The 12,348-nt window shown below is 34.8% G+C and overlaps 1 long non-coding RNA gene across 1 annotated transcript; it reads right to left on the bottom strand.

Moving 5' to 3' along the window:
• Positions 1–3,827: 3,827 nt before the first annotated feature.
• LOC149543747 (uncharacterized) lies at positions 3,828–5,763 on the bottom strand. Its single transcript, XR_016355248.1, has 2 exons — positions 4,354–5,763; positions 3,828–4,229 (listed from the first exon to the last, which is right to left on the bottom strand). It is a non-coding gene; the product is annotated as an uncharacterized LOC149543747 (long non-coding RNA).
• Positions 5,764–12,348: the final 6,585 nt, after the last annotated feature.

Here is a 12,348-nt window from a genome sequence, read left to right on the forward strand (position 1 = left end):
ATATAGTTCTACCCCTTTCTTTCATCTTTTAAGCCAAAGTAATAAACTTGGCTAGCTTGCCGTTGACTTCCTTCATGGGAAGGCAAAGTGTATGTTTCATCTTGAACTCAATTGAATTCATCATGTTGCTCACTGCTTGCACTGTTTTCTCATTATCCTTCTCATATTCTTTTGTGTATCTGATAAAGACATTGAGGGAGGCAAGGGTGCCCAAATGTTTCTTCTTGATGGAAACCTTCCCCAACTCATCCAATCTTGATCCAAATTCTGTTTCATTGGTGTTCTCCTCTTGTCCACTTGAATTATCCTTTTGGTCTCTAGCCTCAATTATGCTCTCCCTCAACGGTGTTGCATTCTATTTCTTTGTTGGAGATTCCTGATGTTCCTTACTTTTCTCAACCTCCAAACTTCTCTTCTTGTTCTTAACTACCCTTTGTTGCTGGCTACTGCCTCCACCTTTCTGTCCGACTGACTCTATTGGACTTTCCTTTGGTTTCATCTTCTCATAAGTAAGACATATCTTCTAACTTTGTAATTGCCTCAACTTCTCATTCTACCACGACTCGATGTGCATATCAATTGTCCTTATAATTGTCTCCAAGGAAGGACCCTGATGATCATCTCAATCCACTAGATTCAAGTTCGTTCCATCCACGTATCATAATCTTCTCTTAGCACATTTTCATCATCTTCTAGTTGATTGGGAATATCAAGACCTCTCCATCTAATTGCCCTCATCATGTTCACTGACAACCTTGAGAAAGCTAGCTTCCTCACATGAAAGTCATCCTATGCATTGCCCCAAAAATCTTTTATAGTAGGGATATGTTTGAATGTATTTCTGCAAGATGCCTTGATAAGACCATTAGGATCAAATCCTTGTCTTTATCTATACCATCTTAGATGATACCATTCTAACTATTTCTCCACAACTGCAAAGGTGACAAAATTGGGACAACTATCATTGCTAATTCCAAATGAGAAGGTAATCCCTGTCTCACGTTTAAGTTTCATCATTTTGTCAATATGCTCAAGTTGCCTAGCCAACTCCATCAAAACTACCTTGTCGAGTGGGTACCTTGGAAGTCTCTTGGGATAGATTGTACTTCCTACTACTCTAATGTATGTGAATTGCAGAAATTGAATGAACCAACTCCCATACTTCTTAACTTTTGCTTCCACTTTTGATGAGAGCCTCTTAGCAAGTGTCCCTTGTAATATCCTTACTGTCTTCATGGCAAAGGCGTCATAAAAAAATTTATAATCCTTGGTGTTGTGCAAATGAAGTTGTGGATAGCACTCATGCACCAAACATTGCCTTGGCCCATTGCCAATTACTCCTAAGGCCTTAAGTCCAAGTTTTTCATATAATCTCACAATCAAATAGAAAAGATAGGACCCCGTATAGAATTGCTTTTGATTTTGCACGATCCTAAGTTGCAATTCTAAATTTTCACTTATAATCCTAGCCCAATCAAATCTTCTTTTTCCATTTTCAATTTCATCAATAAAGAAGTACATCCAGTTTTCGAATTGCATACCTTGAGCTAAGCTCAAGATCATGCTAAAAAGCACAATGAGATCATCATACTCTGATTTGAAATCTGACTTGGTGAGCTTTGACGACTTGGTGATTCCCTTCTTGCCTTCGTGTAACCAATTTTTCTTTAAATGAATGAAGTAAGCCTCCTAATTATCCTGAAATAACTTAGCCACTTGATCCATCATTACCACTATCATGCTTTTATACGAGGGAATATTAAATGCTTCTTTGACCACTTGTTTGCCGATGTTGGCCAACACTCTCTTCCCTTCATCAAAAATGATGGACTTGGTAACAATATCAAATAGCGACGCACACTCCATTACCAATTCTGGACAAGGCAAGGTAGGAGAAAAAGCCACCACATGTACAATTTCGCTCTTGTAGATCTTCTTTGCTATAAGGGATTGTCCTTCCTTCAATCTGTCAGTTAACTATATCATGTTCACTATACCGATATTGGTATCACTTATTTGCCTCACTTTTGAGAAAACGGTGGTCTTACGCATCATGTCTTCCTTGTCCTTTGTGGTATTCATTCTCTTTGGGTTCTTTCTTGCACTAACATCTACCATTCTAAGCACTCATTTATGCCTCTTTGTTCTAAATGATATGGACTACACTTATCAATCTTCAACCTTCTTTCTATCACTGGAATCTAGCTTATTTCTACCTCTCCAAGTCTTATCTCTACACTTATCAATCTCCAACCTTCAACCTACAGATGAGACTACCTCTTATTTCTGCCTCTTCATTACCTTAGTATGAACAATACTTATATCTCCCAACTTCAACACTTATTTCTACCTCACCAAGTGTCCTATCATGAAATCTACACTTATCTCTCCAAACTTCAACCTGTCAATGGAATGATGAAGTTGTGGATGATGAATGCAAGAAGAATATAAGAGAAATGAACCAAGCAAAAACAAGGAATAGAATCCATCTTTAAACCAATCTTCACCTTTAAAATGAATAAAATTTTACCTTGAATTTGCCTTTACCAATAACTGAGCCCTCTTCAAATTCATATCAGATTTAAAAAATTTCAAACCTCCTCGCAAGTAATGATGCCCTAGCAAAAATCAGAATTTTGACCTCCTTGAAATTGCCCACATTTGCCAAAATCAAACCCTTGGATCACATGGCCTCCTCACCAACAATATCGCCCAAATCTGGAAGTTGAAATCGCAGCCTTTGGAAAGAAAATCAGACCTCAAAAAAATTGTCCAAGCAAGAAATATTCAAATCTACTCTCAAAAAAATCGCTTAAGGGAACAATTCGCCCAAGATGGAAGAAGAAAAATGCCACCAAGGAAGGAAAAAGTCTGCCCAAACAAAAATCACTTAAACTTGCAAGCTGTCCTTCTAGAGAAAAATTGCTCAACACATGAGGAGGAAGATGGAATGAGGAGATGAAAGAGGGGGGAGCCCCTCTTATACCAAAATTTTTATGTCTCTCCAAGCTGGCCGACTTGCTCGAGAGTAAAACAAAATTAAATTAGTGCCTTCATTTTAAATGTCATGCTAAAATTACTTAGTTCAAAGTGAAATTGGCCCATTTAATTGCCAGTTGTGATCAAAATTGCAAAAATAAAACAAGGAAAACCTAAGAGATTCCAAAATTTTCATTTAGCAACGTTTTGGCAATTAAAATATCATTAAAATTGAATTTAGCAAGCTAAAATCAATTTTCAATTATAATTTACCAAATTCCTTTCAACATTTAAAAATCTCCTAAGCAATATTTCAACAAATTTAAGGAAATTTTGCAATTTAATCCACTTTCAATTTGCAATGCAATTTTAATTTTTTAAGCAAAATAAATCATTTCTCTGTCATTCAAAATCGATTTTCCAATTTCAATTTTGCTATCAAAATTTCTTTTTTCACCAAAAAGTTCAACATTTTCCAAAACAATTAAATCTTTAAAAAAATCATTTTGAAAATGCTCAAGCTTATACAATTATATTAAATTTCCAAAATCCATCCAAGTCCAAAAATTTGCAAATTTATCCTGCCGAATATTGTTCTAACCATTGAAAAAAAAAATATTGTTTTTGAAATTTTTTTGTCCTAAGGATAAAATAACATTTTCTAGAAAATCAAGTTTCGCACCGGGTGAAAAAGACAAATCACATCCCTCCTAGCCCAAAGGTGTCCAAAGGGTAAAATTTTCAAATCGAAAACTTTTGGACAACTTTGAAAAACTTGCTAAAGCAACTTAGAAAAAGGGGGTCCCCAAAGTTTAGGGGCAATGATGTGAAAACCTCACAACAAAAGCTTAATAAAAAATCAATAATTAGTTACGAGCTTTCCATATTTACATCAAATCTAAATTGAATAATACGGTAGCATTACATTCATGATTCATATTGAACATCAAAAATTAAATTTACCTATTGTTGCATTATCTGTGATGATTTGCACCACATTCTATACTCCCACCTCCATGACAACATTCTCAAACATTAAAGCTAATGTGTGTGCGTTTTTCACTTTCTTGGAGGCGTCAACAGATTTTCAAAACACCACATCATCTTTGCAAGCAACCAAGAAATTAATAATGGTTATACTTCTTCCATCTGTCCACCCATCAAATAAAATGGTGTAACCATATTTCTTCCACTCTTTCTTTTGGTCTTCTATCAATACTCTTATCCTACCAACTGCATGGTCAAGCAACCTACAAAATTTAGGTGTAATAAAGTATTCAAAAAAAATAAGAAATAACAATTAAGATATAAAATATAACAATGAACTAAAGTGAATCACAATTATTTACAATTACTAAATAGTAAAATATTAACCTTCCACTCAAATCCTTGCGAGAAAGTGGCTTGTAACATTTGCCCAATATTGCAATTGCATTCACCAAATTCAACCAATAGGGACTATTAGCCACATACATTGAGATATTGTTGAAAAATCAGAAATAAGTTGTTGCAATATCAGTTTGCTCATGCACCTCCTTGTACCATCTAGTGCCCTCTAATGAGGTTTGTGATCCATTTGTGTCCCTAGACACAAAATAACTCCCTATCCCTAAGGCGGATGGTGGTGAAGAACTATGAAATGTAGAAACGGAACCGGCAAAAGAAGCATTTTGTTTGCGGATCCGCAGGCCACGAATAGATCCTGGTATGTTCTTAAGTGCTTCTTCTTCTTCTTGCATATCAAAAGGAGCTCCTTGAGATTCAGCTATGGCTGGCATCATAACTAATTTCACCCTCTCCTTATTTAATTTTTCTCTTCAGTAGATGCAAGTAAGGCATTGATGAATCTTTTTTCTTCTTCAATTACCTTGAGACAAGGATTTGACTCATATTTTTTTATGCCTGCAAGGCGGTTATTGAAGCAGTTTATGCCTCCAGAAATTATTTTTTCACATAGAATGCATATAACCTTCCCAACATCATTTGGAGTTTCATAGGCACACCGCCATGCCTTATCTCTTGCATTTCTAGGCCGAATGCTTATATATCCAAATGAGCATGGTGTTTGTGGCCACTCTTCCTGTGGATTTGTCGTGCTTTTTTTATTCTTAACCATTGCCCTACACATAAATTTATAGAAAAATGAATAAACAAAGTTAGAACAACTAGGGTTTGTTTTTAGAAAATCTTATATATTCTTCAAAAACAATTGTCAAACATAGAGTTGAATGGCTTTCAAATGATTCAAACATAGAGTTAAAATGCTTTTAAATGATTTCAATTCATTTACAAGCAACAACAAATGTCAAAAACAATAAAACATTTTTTAGAACTATAAAAAAATTTCCAACTATGCTAAAAAGAACATACCTAGAAAGAGATTTGTCTTCTAAAAGCGGTTAGAATCCTCTACAAATCCACTCAAATCCACCTTGAATCATTTGCAATCACCTAATAATGCCTCCAAACCTTCTCTCCGCACCTCAAGCCTCTAGAGTGCACAAATGCAACTGACATTGCAAAAAAATGGACTTTTTGCCCTATATTGTGGTCACAGCGCACGAGTTTTTTAGCTATGACTGCCACTGCGAGTTTAACTTGCCGATTAATTGGCAATTTTTTTACCCTGACCGAGTACTTAAATCCTGTGAGTTTTTTCGGGAAAAACTCGGCAAGTGTTTGAAACTCACCAAATATTCGGTGAGTTTTCCAACTATGGTGCACACCATAGTTTAAGTGGGATGTTTTACAAGTTGCAGAAACGATGGAATGTTGCTTCCCCAATTTTCTGAAAACTAGAAAATAAACAAGGCGTCAATACTTTGCAAAGTTGCAAGTCACATAATTGTGAGAAGAAAGTTTGGAGAGAAAATACAAGTGCGAGGGAGAAACTAGAAACGTTGCATTCTTTCCCACTTGTTTGTAGGAGACTATCATGTATTGACTGCATGCACACAATGAGTGGAAAGAAACAAAGGATTTCTGAAGAAGAAATTTATATTTTTTCCAATGAGAAAATAAAGACTCCGAGGAAAAAGAAAGATGTCCAATCAGAAAATAGGAAATAAACATCTATTAATTTCATTTAATGGCTAATATTCTCCAGATCATAGGTTAAATAAAAAATATGAATGTGTGCACAAATACCAACACAAGCATTAATACAAAATAAGCCATTGAAAACTATAATCCCTGCCTTTAGAAGGCAGGGACGAATAATACATTCAAAACCACAAAAATTAATGTTTAATCCATTAAAACAGAAAACGTTAAATACAATAAAGAACATATCATATTTAAGAGCAAGGGTTTAAATTATATTAATCCATTTATTTCTTACATAAATAATCTAAGAATAGATGATACAAAAAGTAGCCTAGAACCCTTATTTCAAGAAATTTGATAGTTTTGTCATTAAAATTTAATGATAACACTTTTTCGAAAAGAAAGAATTCAACGGTTAATTTTAATGAAATCTCTTTTCTTTCTAATACAAACCCACCTACGACTACCAGGCTTATGATTGTAACTTTCTTGTCTTGATTAACGTCTATCTCGTGCTGAAGTTATTTTAACCTTGTGAGTATAAATATATATAAGCTAGATATTATCTTAATCAGCATTATGTTTATTTCAGAATTGATTGATAAATACAATAGGAATATAACTATCCTGGCAAAATGTTCCTCGACGTCAGATCGAGCACAAACACACTGATCAACTAATTTAGAAGGGCGAATGACAATTATATGTGCACGTTGTAAGATATATATACATACATAGTGACGTGTTAATAGTATGTATTTCATATGCATGCCTCTTTTTTCTTCTCAAAATAATCACAAGCTTTTCTACTTTACTATTTACTAACGTGGTCTCTCTCAAAGCCAGAACACAAGTTCTTTATAACGCTATTCTTCCCAAAATCTTCCTTTTCCAACTGCGATTCTAATCTTATATAAATGCCCAGCGTCTCCTCAATTCTCCTTTCAACATCGTTTATCAGTTCCCATCTCTGGTGTTTCGTTTCCCGTGTCCAACTACATATAATCTTATATGTAGTCGCTATCCAACGTGGGGGATGAGATGGCTTTAATCCAGCGTAATCTGCCTATTGATTAATATTTATTTATGCGGTGTCTTTGCCAAATGTTTTCCAGATTTTTAAATAATTTACAAATGTGTTCATGGTGTCGAGAGTTCACCAGTCGGTGTACTCGACAATGGAAATCATTTCACAATTCCAAAGTTCCTTGCCTTGTATAACTAACTCTATCATGAGCTAAGAGAGGCGGTCGAGAGATTATGAATTTTCTAGTAAAGATTTATAGATACACCATCCTTACAAATATGACACCGTCCAAATTGCTTTAAGTTACGCTTTCACTTTTTCAAAGCCAAAAGAAAAGACTAGACAAAAGACACTAAGACACTACCACAGACAATGTGAAGCATTGTAAAGTGGAAAATAAAGAATAATATCTAAGTATAATAAAATGGAAGGTAAATTTATTCCATTTTTGCGTTTTAAGAATTTGAGACGTGGCAGGTGGAGAGTTTGGATGAACGCAACATGTATGGTATAAAAATTTAACTGAAACTGAGTAAGAGTTGAGTTCCAAACAAAGGAGCCAGGGATCCATCACTGGCAAGACACTTTCAACAGCGAATCCGCAGTTTACAGTGTTATTAGGGCGCAATTTGATGGTGTTTTCAACAGATTTTTTTGTGGTTTCAAGGGCTACGGATACTATTTCTGCACAGATTTTCTTTCAAACCTGGATAAGCTGGAATAATAATCAAGTTTTCATTATTCGCCAACATACGATATCAAAGCTTAAACTAAAATCTGTGCCTGTTAGATGAAGTGTAGATGTTAGAAATGAAGAATCTATTATTTTTCCAGTGTTGGAGGAAGATTTCTTGACTGTTTGAAGCCGGAAGCCGCACTCAAAGAATTGACAACACAATAACGATTTGTTCACCCACAAATTCTGCACGGCTCTTGTCCATGTGGGTCATCTGCATCTTCACATCCACTCTAGTGAACACAACTCCATTAGAGACTTCTGTGTTATCCATCAATTCAGTGATATCGGCTCTTTCATCATGTCATTCAACTGCAAACCCACAACGCTAAGAAGATAAGTTTTTCTTTGAATACTGAGGAGGCCCATGACAAATGTGAAGGTGTGCAGAGATAGAACAACGATACTTTCTTGGAGTGTTTTTAAGAAAATCACTGCAGTTGACTCAGCTACCCGGTTCTATACAGCTCAAGAGGACTCGATTGAGACCATGGAGAGCAAGTAGGCCTGCTCTCCTATACAAGCCGAAGTTGACACTGCTGCCGAGTACTCTCCTCTGAATGTAGGACTTACCAGAAGCTTCGAGAACCAATCTGACGTTATTTTTTAGTAATTTTATGAGAAAGGAAAAACTTTTAACCCCTGGGAAAATGTGTTCTGACCAATAACAATTTAGTATTTAATGCACATAAAATATTTTTAAAATAAATCATTGTAAACCTTAGAATATTACAAATCGATTTCTGAAAAAATTAATTGGGGCACGCCAGTAGGAACATTAGTTCCGCCTATATAATAGGTAGGGACTAATAATAAATGTATTAATTTCAAAAATGAATGATTGTAAAAAACAAAAACATTTGACCATGTCTCCATGTCTCCTCTATATATATATATATATATATATATATATATATGTATGTATCGAGTGGTAAGATTTAATCTAAGTGTTCAATTTGATGTTGGCACCAAGGTCATCATTTAGAGTACTAGAGAGAATGGTCAAGCATGGTGCAAATCAGGATTAGGATATCATTTGACTTCAACATTGCCATCAAAAATGACTAAGAAGATATCAATAGACCCCCCTTCCCCTCTAAGATCCTAATAGGGAACCTATGCTACCTCAGTCACACTTAGCCAAATTCTAGTCGATACTTATTAGTTCTTCGTATCCATGTGACCGTGGATCATAACCATATCGCACCCCACTTTCCTGGTGATATATCCTCCACCTTTCTTACGAGCTGAACCGTTCATCCGTCCATTTGTCCAAAACAAAAGCAGTCAATCTAAAACCATGGCATTATAATAACATTAAGTATATATAAATGCAAGATAAACAATTACATCATTTTTTGATAAGAATGAAATCATTATACTATGCCATCCATGATATCTGAACTAAGCAAATGGAAGCGGGAAATAAAAGCAATTACCATCTAGGGCATCATTTGAATCAAAACCATTGCTTTTAACATCTAAAATCATCTAGGGTACCAATAAAGCAAAACCATAGTTAGCATAAACGGGACATCACTGGGGCATCAATACATAAAAAATCAATTGTTATACGAAAACCATATACTACTTAGGATATCAACATAACCAAAGCATCAAAAGTACTAGTAATCCACATGGTTGCATCAAAAGTACAAAGTTCAATAATTCTATTACCAAAGGCATTGTTTCACATTATTCAGCTTAGAGTGAAATTATTCCTTTTAAGTACCTGACATTAAAATTCAAAAATTATTAAACACAAGCAACTTTCCCAACATAGCATCTTGTTGGGTGTCCAACATTTTGTAATATACAAAAAGGCTTGTGAGATCAAGATACACATACATTTCATGATTTGAATCAACTCTAATTTAACAATAATTGTTATCTTAGCATCATAGGTCATAATTCCAATAATTAAAAGGTTTGATAATGTATTAGATTTTTCTTCAAAAGAGATATTATAAGTTTGGTCCAAAATGGGATAACTTTATCTCACTCGTCAAATTATTAGTTGTAAGGTGGTGAGTCTTCCAATAGGGGAATATTAAAACAGTCATTCAAAAATTGGTAGGCAATAATCAACAAGGAGTTGTATGACACCTTGTGGGTAAACTTCATCATTTCTACGAGGTTCGTTGCTTCTTCATTGTTCATAATTATATACCGTACAAAAGTGTGAAATTGGCATCACCAATTACCCTTGATCTTTCATCTTTATTACTTGCATTGGTGGGTGAGGTTGTCCAGTTCAAAGAGCCAAAAGAAAAAAGAATTATGTATCTAGCAAAGCTTGAGAAAACAAAAAAAGTTGCAATCAAGGTCAAAAAAAATCTAAGATGTAAAGAGATTTTTGATACCAAAGCTCATCAAAGAGATTTTGATGTGGATGATAAATTTTACTTTTGGGACATGTATCATTTAATGCTTTGTGGGTTGGACTTTGAAAACTCAATCATTTCCTAGGTTGATAGTATTTTTCCCTACCATCAATCATTTCTATTGTCCCAAACCGGTATTGAGAGGGAGGTGAATCGATACAAACTTTTAAACAAGTTCGCTAAGCTCCTAACTAAATAAACTTTTAACACAAGTAATCTAAACAGTAGTAAAACAATGAATGCAACATAGTAAACCCATGTAAACTAACACATAGACACATACACCAATAAAACGTGAGTTTTATACATGGAAACCCTCGACGTGAAGATGAAAACCACAATGGGAGTAATATACCCTCTAGCTTTTTACTGTATATAATAGGGTTTCCAATTAAAGGCTATAGTTCTTCCTTTTAAGAAGACGTTATGTAAGGAATGTTCATAACCTATGAGGATTTAAAAACTTGTGAATTTTATCAGGTGAGAGGATTTACAAACACTCTTAGGAGGTACATTGTGAGAGGATTTACAAAAGCTTAATAAAGAAGCTTGCTTGATTAAGAGTTTACAAATAAATGCAATGGTAAGAAAGCAATCTAAGTGCTAAATCTAAGAATGGCATAACTTGCCTAGTAGATCTCCTTCATAAATCCTTGAAGATTCTTTGATCTTCTCCCTTTATGAACTGCACTAGTTCACCTCTTCCTCACTATGCTTAATAGTCAGTCTGTTGTTTAGCTCTCTAATTTGCAACTCTAATATCTTCTTCTCTTCTCCCAATCGCAACAATATCAACAACCTAAATGAAGTGTACAAAAGTATTTTTGCACTTCCCAAACCTCAGGCACCAAAACCAATTTCAAAATCCCACTTATACTCAAACTTGAATAGTCCATGTACTTGACACGTAACACCCATGACTACCTATAAGCAAGTGCCTAGCCTCGTAAGCCTACATGTCTTCCTGTGAGTCTGTGATATAACTTCTTGTCCTTTTCATCTACAAGACTCCACCCTTGGATGTCTTTCTTATCATGCTACCTTGTTGTACGACAGTCATGTCACATCAATGGGGGCTCATCGGTACTGATCATTGTTCATGACTACATCACTTCACATGTTTACCATGTCATGACTACTCAGACACATTCCTTCCACCTGGTGTAAGGTCCTACCAATGGCTTGCTTGAACCTTTCCGTCTCTTCCTTTATTGATTGGCAATCACTACTAATCACCTTTCTCTTAGTCATCCTACCAAGTTGACTAATAAGTCCAACAATTTATATTAACATTGCATATTAGTGTTGTTTTTCCTCATCTGTGAGGTGATTATTATGTAATCTTGTATTTCCCCATTTGCGAGGTGATTGTGTTATGTAATCTTGTATTCCCCATGAGTATACCATGTTTATTTTGTCATTGTTTAGATAATCTAGGATATCCTCCTTTTACATTATCTACGACTGTTGACTCTACACCCACCTAACATGGCACCATATCCACCCCTAAATTAAATTACCAAACCATTGGTTTTAATTGTAACTGATAAAACTCTCAATTGACGAGATGCAACTCCAATGTCATCCAACTTCTCAGTCATTGAACATTATCCTCTTAATGGTCAAATCAAATTTCTATCAAAGTTCTACGACCAAGTTATTTGTCCAGCATCTTATGTTAGAAAGACTATTATGATTAAATTAGATAGCAAAAAAATATAACATTGTACTCGGAAGTTACTCAAAACATATAAGTTAGAAACACATTGCACATAAAGTTAGTGACAACAAAATTTCATATATTATTGGGGCTTGGGGTATAAATAGAATAAAGAGCTTACAGCTTAAATATTATATACCACAAAAAGATGTCAGAAATATATAGATCAACGCAAACTTGAAGTACTCATGGGGTATGTTTGAGCTTGAGATATAGTGCCAACAATATGAATAAGCCAAGGAAAATATATAATTCCAAAGAATTCACTAGGAACTTTCAAAGCATAGTGCATATCAAGTGCATACACTTGCCCATAAAATATTTAGTTTGGCATGCCAGCTGAAAGACCACCCAAATACTAAATCATTAGCACCAAATAAAGAAGCATTCTGCCATGTTGAACAATCAATCTTCCGCACTACTACAATTCAATTATCAACCATGCAGGTAAAATGAA

This window comes from Cupressus sempervirens, chromosome 8 (genome assembly GCF_028749045.1).
Source record: "Cupressus sempervirens isolate cs-2001-9-10 chromosome 8, ASM2874904v1, whole genome shotgun sequence".
NCBI classification, from domain to species: Eukaryota; Viridiplantae; Streptophyta; class Pinopsida; order Cupressales; family Cupressaceae; genus Cupressus; species Cupressus sempervirens.